The following is a 10,513-nucleotide window of genomic DNA, read 5'->3' on the forward strand; positions in this document are numbered from 1 at the left end:
CAGGTGTTTTGTTCTCCAGTTCCTGAGTGTCTTCTTCTGCCTCTTGAGATCTGCTGTTGTATGTTTCCATTGTGTCTTTCATCTCTTGTGTTGTGCCTTTCATTTCCATGGATTCTACTAGGTGTTCTTTTGAACTTTTTATTTCTGCCGTATACATGCCTTGTGCTTCCTTTACAGCCTCTATCTCTTTTGCAATATCTTCTCTAAACTTTTTGATTTGATTTAGCATTAGTTGTTTAAATTCCTGTATCTCAGTTGAAGGGTTCATTTGTTCCTTTGACTGGGCCATAATTTTGTTTTTCTTAGTGTAGGTTGTAATTTTCTGTTGTCTAGGCATAGTTTCCTTGGTTATCCAAATCAGGTTTTCCCAGACCAGAACAGGCTCAGGTCCCAGAGGGAAGAAATATTCATTACCTGGTTTCCCTGCAGGTGTGTCTTAGAAAATTGCTCCACCCTTTGATGCCTCGGGTCACTGTGCTTTTCTGCCCAGCAGGTGAAGTCTGTTAGCCTATAATTCTTGACTAGTGTGAGGAGGTATGGCTGTGTTCCCCCAGGCTCTGGGGTCTGGTTCTGAATGGAAAGGGCCCCACCCCTTTCCTCCTAGATAAGACAGAGCCCCCAGGTGAAGGTCATTAGCATTTCAATGGTCTCACTCTCTGCTTGTGCTGTCTCCACCCTTCTCCACTTCACAGCCCTGGAAACTGAAAATGGCTGGGGCTTTCTCCACTGAGCTGAAAAAGAAACAGATATTCCCCTTCAGACCCAGTCAAAGGCAACCCTCCGGCTCTCCCAGGTCAGTCGTCACCCAAAGCCTCTGTCTGTTTTTTGGGGATGCGTACCTGTAGTGAGCAGTTCACACTTGCTACTTAAAACCCCATTTGGAGCTCAGCTGAGCTATATTCGCTTGCTGGGAGAGAGCTTCTCTCTGGCACCACGAGGCTTTGCAGCTTGGGCTATGGGGGAGGGGTTCCCATGACTTGGTTCTGCAGGTTTTACTTACAGATTTTATGCTGTGTTCTTGGGCATTCCTCCCAATTCAGGTTGGTGTATGATGAGTGGATGGTCTCGTTTGTCCCCCTGCAGTTATTCTGGATTATTTACTAGTTGTTTCTGGTTTTTTGTAGCTGTTCCAGGGGGACTACTGAGCTTCCTCTCCTCTCTATTCTGCCATCTTGCCCTTCCTCCACGTGTTGTCACAATTTCTTCTTTATGCTCTTCTAGGGTCTACTTTATGTCCTGTATATCCTGTGCCATGCTCTTCTTCATCTCCTTTATATCCTGAGCCATGCTCTTGTTGCCTGTCTATAATTCTTTGATTAGTTGTGCCAAGTACTGTGTGTCTTCTGAGATTTTGATTTGGGTGTTTTGGTTTGGGTTCTCCATATTGTCTGGTTTTATCATATGCTTTAAGATTTTCTGTTGTTTTTGGACTCTTGGGATTTGCTTTACTTGATCCCTAATGTGACAGAACTGCAGCTTTGTGGAGTACACTTTAACTAACCAGCAGATGGTTTCTGTGAGTCACCTATTCTCCTCAAGTCAGTTCTCCCCAACTTTGTCTTTGTGGTGTGTGGGGGTGTGATTCTTGTGGGGTCCAATTGGTGCACCAAGTTTAGGTGTGTTGTTGGTGCTGTCTGCCCCAAATGTGGGGCATGTGTCTGTGTGGTTAGGCAGGCAGGGCAGCTTTAATAATCAAACCTCCTAGGTGTTCCCAGAGATTTAAGGCTGTTGTAGGAGCCTAAGCCTTCATTTCATTCTTTGCACTGATTCTTTCTGCCACTGACCCACAAGTCCTTGGTATTTGTGTAGGGTCCCTGGGATTTCTGAGTGGTTCCCCCTTCCCAGCTGTGTTCTTCCAGGACCTCTACCGAGGGAGGGCTGTGCCACATCACAGGTGCACACTGGCCCACCAGGGAAGCCCTGAGTCACTGGGCTGTGCAAGGGCACTCCCAGTGCACTTCAAAGATGGTTGAATGGGATGAGTTAACTCCCCCCTTTTTGCACAGCTCCTCCCTCTCAGCTCCAGGACAATCAGCTGTGGGTGTATTAAAGGTCACTGTCCATGGCTGATTTTGTGGCTTGTGTGTAGTGCTGTGGGAAAGATTCCCCATCACCTGGGTTTCTTGGTGTGGCTCTGGGCTTTGGGTCTGGCCCCAGGCAGAGCATCCCCCACCTGCTGGGGAGATGGCTACAAGAAATGTGGTTGTTTCCTCCTTTTGGCTCCCCTCTGCTTCTCTGGTCTTGAGACAATCAGCAGCAGGTGTGGGAAGGCATATCCTCCATGCCAGACTCTGAGGCATTAGCCCAGCCTGCTCCCACCATGCTTCACTGCATGGCTCTCCCCATCATATCTGCAGCCACTCCTGGGATTTTTTTAAAGAACTAATCCATCTCCAAATACCAACCCACCATTTCCCCACACCACAGCATGGCCATTGGACTTTCAGCTGATTCACTCACTCATTTCAGAATGTAGGCTCCTGGTTTCACTGAATGCATGTTCCTCGTGGATTTAGCATACCTTGTCTGGTTGATGCTTCACTAGCAGTGGTGTTCTGGTCACTTTCTGGTTTTTATCTAGTATTTTTCATGGAGGTGTTTTTTGCCCTGTCTCACCTAGTTGTCATCTTAGGTTGTCCCTGAATGGCCTTTTAAAGGAACACTCAAAGGATGATAGAAACTCCTTACAACAATGGACTCTACGACAGTACCAGCATTAACCCCAGACAGAAAACAGCAGCTCCCAGTCCTGTGGAAATGGCAACTGCAGAGCCCATGTAGTATTTGCAAACTCAAATAAAGGGGGTCAGATGCCCTGAAGCTGCAGTGAAGCAGCAATAATAATCTTCTCTTCCTGTGCACTAGAAATTGGGGAAAATAAGGTCAATTGGCTCTCATTCTGGCCCATGCAGCCAACCTGGTTGAAAATCCTAAGCCCATGGGGTATTATGCCAAAGGTTATTTGTATTCCCCATCTGGGGCCCCCCATCCCCCAGGGAACTGTATGCATAACTGCAACCCCAAACTAACTGTAGATCTGACCCTGATGGGCTCCTCGCATGGGGAGAAATTTGGGAATTAAAAAACCTTCACCTTGAAATCTTCTATCCATTAATGAAAACTTAGCTTATATATTTTTCCTACATGTGTTATTAATTCTTGTTAAAAAATTGTATATTACTGTTTCAATAATGAATTAACTAAAGTTTTGTACTTAGCATTATTCTAACAGATTTTCATTTTTGTGGTAATTGTCTGCTGTACAATGTCTGCTTGAAAACAATTTCCAAAATTGTTTTGGTAAACTTAAGTATAAGAGGTATAAAAAAATGTTTTGTATGAAAAGGAAAAGGGAAGTAGTTTTGTCCTAAAAAAACTGGATGGTTATAGAAAGTTGCAGAAGCTTTGCAGAAGGGAAATTTATTTCTGTGGACAAAGTTAGGAAATGGTAAAACAAACCAAAAACCTTGATATAGAGTAAAGGAGACTGCCTGGTAGTTTTATCCATTAGCTATTTTAGCCCCAGGTGTACCTGTGCTTTAATTAATATTCAGTGTTGTGTATATGTACCTGATAACTCACAAAATGTAACACAGGCTCTTGATTACATGTCAGATCATATACAAAATATTGAATATTTATCTGATAATACTTTGTCCAAATGGTTTAATTCTTTAACTTGGCCATGGTGTACTTGTTAATAGGATTATTTTCCATACATACTGGTTTACTTGTACTCTGCTGTTCACTGTATTGTTGTGAATTATGGGTGCAATATCTGCCCTATAGTCAATGCAAATCACTGCATAGGGGTGGACTGTAGGAGCCCCTGGCCCCCAAGTAACTTGAAAACTGCGCACAGCAGTTTCCTTGACCTAGGACAACTGAACTTTGATGTATTCTCCTTGTAATATCAGTTGCTAACTCTAATCTATACCCAAAACTACCTCCTCCCTGAGACTCCCTGAGATACTGTTATCTCTACAATCTTCCCCTCCTCCTTGTTGACTACAATCAACCCCTCCGTACACTGCATGACCCCATGCCCTGCCATATGAATGTCAAGCCTTTATAACCAGCTTCTCCAGCCCCCCAAAGTGCAGACTATTTCCACATTGTGCTCCTGAGTCCATTCAGAGAAACTTCTGATTTCAGGGCAATTTGACTTGACTTCCCCACCCTGTAGGTAAGCCCTATAAAAAAGCTCACGTCTCAGAATGTGTCTGGTGCTTTCTTTAATCCTTTGGCTACAAAAGCCCTCTTGGGCCATGACAGGGATGAACTAAGAAAATTGAGATTAATCTCTTGTGTGTTCTAGGTTATTGAAGGTACTTTTCTATTGAATTGCTAGTTCAATTCTTCCTAATTTGATAAAAGTTTCCCAAAGGAGAGTTAACCTTTATTTTGAAAGCATGGGAGGGTTATCAGGTCATAATAAATCTTACTTGAAACCTTAATGTACATTGGACAAAATTCTGTGTGCTTTGAATGTCCTAGCTCATTATTTCTCACAACATATTACACAGGAGGTAGTCATAATTATTGTTAAAGATAGATAAGAAATCTTAGGCAAACAGAGGACAAACAATATGACAAATTCTGACAATAAAGTGCCACTCAGAGTCAGCCTTAGGGAGTCTCACAGGATCAGTGATTATAAGCTTAATAAGTAGGTCCCCTTGCTGTTCCCACATCATAGAATGGAAAATGAGAGTGTGGAAAGGCCAAGTCACCCCAAAACTCAAATATGTGTATTAAATTCTCAACTTTCCAGCAGATTATCCTGCTTTAACTCCTGCAATGAAATCATTTTGCAAGAGTTAGTACACACATTGTTCTCTTTTAACATTTGGAACTTGCATTTCATTTACCTCAGCTGATTTCCATTTTGAAAGATACTAACATCCTGCTTCTATGAGACATGGCACCCATCATTTGTTTGTTTGAGATCAGGTATGATGTTACCTGGGAATGGGGCCATGCAGAGCACCTGCACCTTTCTGCATTCCCAAGAACAGTGAATAAGTGTACATATTTCTCCACATGCTTTCCAGTACTTGTAGTTTTCTGTTTTTTGATAAAGGCCATTTTAGTAGATGTGAAATGTTATTATGTTATTTTATTGCAAGTTTAATTTGCATTTCCCTGTCAGCTAGTGCACTTGAGCACCTTTTCAGCCATTTGTATTTCCTCCTTGGAAAACTGTTTATTCATGTCTATTGCCAATTTTTAAAAATTGGGTTCATTATTCTTTTGTTGTTGAGTTGTAAGATTTATTTATATATTCTGGATTTAAACTCTTATCTATATGTGGTTTCCAAATGTTTTCTTCCTTTGAGTAGACTGCCATTTTACTTTTCTTTTTCCTTTTTTTTTTGTATTTTTGTCTATTTACTTTTTTTTATAAATGCAATTTTTGACACATTTCTATTTTATTAAGGGTTATTTTAAGTCATAAATGGATATTTAATATTGTCAAATGCCTTTTATTTTTATGGAGAAGAATTTTTCTCCTCTGAACTATTAAATGGTTAATTATATTAAAATAGTTCCCATGTCAATCACCCTGACATTTCTTGGATGAATTCCAATTGGTCCCTTTAAATTATTTATTAAACATACTTACAAATTTTATCTTCTAATATTTTATTTGATGTTTTGTATCAATTTTTATAAATTATATTAGAATACATTTTCTTTTCCATATGTGTTATGATGATCAGGTTTTAATATTGATATTATGCTGACATCAAATGCCCTAGAAAAGCATAAACACAATCAGAATTATCTATTCCTGGAAGAACTGAAAACATTCACCTGTGAAACCATTTAGATTTGTCCATCATTTGGGGGTAGGTGTAGTGAACCAGAGGGAATTCTTCCTTGGGTAACACTCTCAAATTGGTCCATGGTTAATGTTTTAACATTTTTATTTCTTCTGCAGTAAGTTGAGGTAATTGATATTTTCCTGGAAAATCACTAGTTTCATTTCAGTTTACAAACATATCTGTACAGACTTTAGTCAAATGCTCTCTTGTGATTCTTTTAATTTTCTTTTTATTTTGGAATATCCTCCCTTAGAATTTCTTCTTTTTAAAGCATTTTTATTGTAAAATATAACATATATACAGAAAAATGATAACTTTCAAAGTGTGATTTAACAAGTTAATTATACAGCAAATTTCAAAAAATATAATTGGTTAGAGTTCCACAATTTTCATTACTTCCTTCTAGGTGTTCTAATACACTAGAAACTAATATATATATATATATATATATATATATATATATATATATATATATATATATATAATGATTCAGTATTCATAACCCTTTGTTAAAACCTATCTTGTCTGTTGCTACTCCTCACTCTTGTTTGATCACTGTCTCAATCTTAAGGGATGTCTGGGCAGTGACCACACAAACTTTTTTTGTTTTTTTTTTTTTGGAAATCACAAAATTCTTTTTATTATTATAGCAAATACTTTTCATGGTATTTGACATAACAAAGAACTATTTCTTAGAAAGGTTCAAATCTGTGAAGGTAAGAAAAGGATGAAGTCTTTAAAAAAAAAAAAAGCACCACACACAAAACCAAACAAATTAAAGAAATAAACCACCAAAATATACATTTCATCTAATAGCAAACTATAAAAATATAACTGACAGAATAAAAATATAGCTAAGTAATGGATTTAATAAACTTTGATTCTATGTACCTGACTTGTTGCTAATGGTCCTCTTTGTCCTTCCATTGTTATATATGTAAAACTGTTATGATAAATAATTTAACAATAGCCTCATAATACTGGGAGGGTAAAAGGAATTACTGAAAAGTATTTGAATACTTTATAAATACTACTAAAATGTTTACTTATTTCATTATATTTTTGTCTTGCTTTAGTGAAGGTCTCCTTTGAAATAAGACTCTAAATGTTTCTTATTATTGTTTCAACAACTCTCAAATAGAGATGTTCATTTTCTTCCAAAGTGATAATCCCAGTTTATCAACTATTTCTGATTAAAACAGACAATAAATTCTAGAACAGTCCTACTTGAGGAAAAACGAGAGAACCACAGCACAAATGGTAAAGTTCCTAGACTTAATTCAATGAACTTATAGACTAGATGATATAATATTTTGTTGCTCCAAAACTTTTCATGTGTCATTTTGAAATCTTATTTTATCTCATAGAAATAGAGGAATAGAAATAGGAGGAATTTTGTTTCTGTAAACATTTGCAGTGCCAGCTGCTTCTTAAATAGATTTTTGCTCTCTATTGTTCCCCTTAAGAGAGCTGCTCCAGTGTACAATAATTTCTTTCATATCCATATTCAAATCCAAAAAGAAATCAAAATTTTTCTGTGAAAAGACAGAAATCCCCAAGTAATGTGAAAGCCTTCAGTAATCAAAGGCCTGTCCACATATTCCAAGTATGTAATCACTCTCTATAGATTCTGATTAATTAAAAATGTTCTCTAGTTACTCATAGCTCATCAGATGTGCTATTTATCTTTGGTAATTCACATTCTCCACTGGTATGATAACTGTGAAGGATGTCCTTGTAATGGTCTTTCAGATCCTCATACAAGGAACAGTCTCCTGGGAGTGTGCAAAGGGTAACACCTCTTCATTCAGCAACATCTGCACTTGGAATTCTTTAGGATTCTTAGCATTTTCAAAATGGTAAATCACAAATATCAAGTTTGTGGCATAGGGCACAATATGACCACTACAGAACATCTGATGCATTTGTTCCTTGTAATTGTAAGCTGTTAGGGGATCCTTATCTTTGAAGTAGCCCATAAGAGAAAGCAGTGGAAGAAGGATTTCTGCCTGACCAAACTGGAGGATGACTGGAGAAGAAATTGGCTGAGACCTTTGTTTCTGTTCAATTGCTTTGTCCAAGTGTTGAAGGATTTCCTGAGACAGAGTGCAGCTGGCTTGACTATCAATAGTATAGCTATATCCTCTTTTCCAGTATTGTTTCAGATTATTTAAATACTTTAATATCTTTGCATCAACTATGTCAAAAACATTGCACCAAGGAGATTTAACACCTTTAATTGCCAGGTCAAATGAACAGGTGAAAAAAGCTACTTGAATTAAGTCTGCATTTAAATCTCTTACTGGCACTTGCAAAGTAGCTTCAACTTTTTAAAAAATGTTCTGTATTTCTGGTCCAATTTTGAAGGCTTCTACATGGTAAAAAGCCATAGCATTCCTTTCTACTTCAGTTAAAAATTTCTCACAATAGTTTATCATTAATCCTTGGAAGTCCACACTCCTTTTTGGCAACGTCTGGTGGTGGCAGTCCCAGGTGGTAGTGCTGCTGAAGCCCCTCCAGGAAAGCAGCGCCACAATCCATGCAGCAGTGCTTGGAGCTGGTGATGAGCGGCAGGCGACCGTAGTTCTCAGGGCTGAAGAGAGAAGGGAAGAGCGAGGCCAGACGCAGCGCCAGCTGTCGCATGTCCTGCCGCACCTTCTCCACCAGCTGCCCGTCCATCCAGTCCGCTTCCCACAGCGGCCAATCTGCCAGCGCGGCACTCAGGTCGGGTCCGCCAACAGCGCTGGCTCTGCTATCACCTGGCCTGTGGGCCTGCAGCAGCCCGTGTAGCTGTCGCAGCTTGCGAATTTGTTTGGCCATGGGGTAGCGGGTGCCGTGACGGATGAGAGCGATCAGCTGCACGGAGGTGCAGGTCCCCTCCAGCAGATCCAGATCCCACCGTGGCGCCTCAGAGTTGGGCATCAGCCCCGGATTGGCATCCTCGTAGTGAGTCTTGGTGCTGAAATAGGGCCTCAGTGCCCTAACCAGTGCGTCTCCAGGTCCAGCAGCAAGCAGCGCGCCAGCGCCTAGAGCAGCACCGCGCCACGCTACGGAGGCCCTGAGGAGGCGGCAGGGGCCGCCAAGCATGATGTGGCATGGACCCCGGAGGGCGACAGGCAGGCTGCTCCACACTGTTTTTCATATTGAAAAGGTGTGTCACATTCCACTTTGTCTAGTTTATGGATGGATGAGTAGAAAAATAGGGGAAGGAAACAAACAAACAAACAGACAAAGGTACCCAGTGTTCTTTTTTACTTCAATTGCTCTTTTTCACTTTAATTATTATTCTTGTTATTTTTGTGTGTGTGCTAATGAAGGTGTCAGGGATTAATTTAGGTGATGAATGTACAACTATGTAATGGTACTGTGAACAATCGAATGTAGAATTTGTTTTGTATGACTGCGTGGTATGTGAATATATCTCAATAAAATGAAGATAAAAAAAAAAAAAGAAAAGGTGTGTCAACATTATTGGGAAGGGGGTGCAACTGATTGATGTTTTTGAAGAAGCTGTTCCCTGTGGGTTTGGGGACTTATCTGCCATAGGAACACACTGGAAGAAATAAGTTTCTGAAAAATAAACTTATGAAACATTTACAGAGTCTCAGATGGGGATCTGAGTATTCTTTAGGGTTTTCAGGACTACTGTTGATTTGGGCTTGGTATACTGTGGTCATTTGGAATACCTAGATATAACCTCCAGGATAGCCTCTTTACTCTATTTGAACTCTCTTAGCCACTGAAACCTTACTTTGTTACATTTTCTTTCCCCCTTTTAGTCAAGAAGATATTCCCAATCCCACAATGCCAGGGCCAGGCTCATTCCTTGGAGTCATGTCCCATATCGCCCAAGGAAACCCACTCCCCTGGGAGTCATGTACCACATAGAGGAGAGGGTAATGAATTTATCTGCAGCATTGGGCAAAGGCACAAAAGAGGTTCTGAGCAACAAAAGACGTTCTCTGGAAGATACTCTTAGGCATAATTACCAGTAGGCTTAACCTACCCTTTTCAAAATTAATTTTCACAAGAGCAAGCCTCAAGATTGAGTGCTTGATTTATTAAGTAGACGTTCCCAAATTTCACATAGCATATATTCTGTCCAATATAAACAGTGTCTCACATTACCTTCACTTCATTGTACATGATCATCACTCTCAATTTTAACCAGTTATCATAACCCAAAATACCTCAAAGTTCTTACCACCCCTCAATTACTTATCCCTAGTATTATGTGGGAACTAGTAAGGCATACCTATTAAATACAGTCCATAGTATGCAATACATAGTTTTTCATATTTCCCACTCTGTTGTTTACTCTTTGCACCAGACTCATACCTTAGAAGTAGATTGTGCAAGAATCTATTTATACTTGTAGTGATAATATGTGAGACACATGCCCTTAAGCAAGCCCTTTCCATCGTGTTTGGCTTCAATGCAGCACTAAAATTTATAATCCCATTAACAAACTATTGTCACCTTTGTCCATTCCCATACCTTTATGCTCAACCTCATTAACAAGTCTGTATATATTAGGTTATCATTCACCCTTCTCTGGCTTCTATCTGTAGGTCCTGTCTATTCTACATATTAAGACTGTGATTTTATATAATCTAGGGTTTTATATTAGTGATATACAATATTTCTCCTTTAGTGTCTGACTTAATTCACTCAGCACTATATCT

General features: G+C 39.5%; 1 pseudogene; it reads right to left on the minus strand.

The window, feature by feature from the left end:
• Positions 1-7,487: 7,487 nt before the first annotated feature.
• Positions 7,488-8,915, minus strand: LOC119520768 (annotated as a pseudogene).
• Between the last annotated feature and the right edge of the window lie 1,598 nt (positions 8,916-10,513).

The sequence above is a fragment of the Choloepus didactylus genome, chromosome 26 (genome assembly GCF_015220235.1).
Source record: "Choloepus didactylus isolate mChoDid1 chromosome 26, mChoDid1.pri, whole genome shotgun sequence".
NCBI lineage: Eukaryota > Metazoa > Chordata > Mammalia > Pilosa > Megalonychidae > Choloepus > Choloepus didactylus.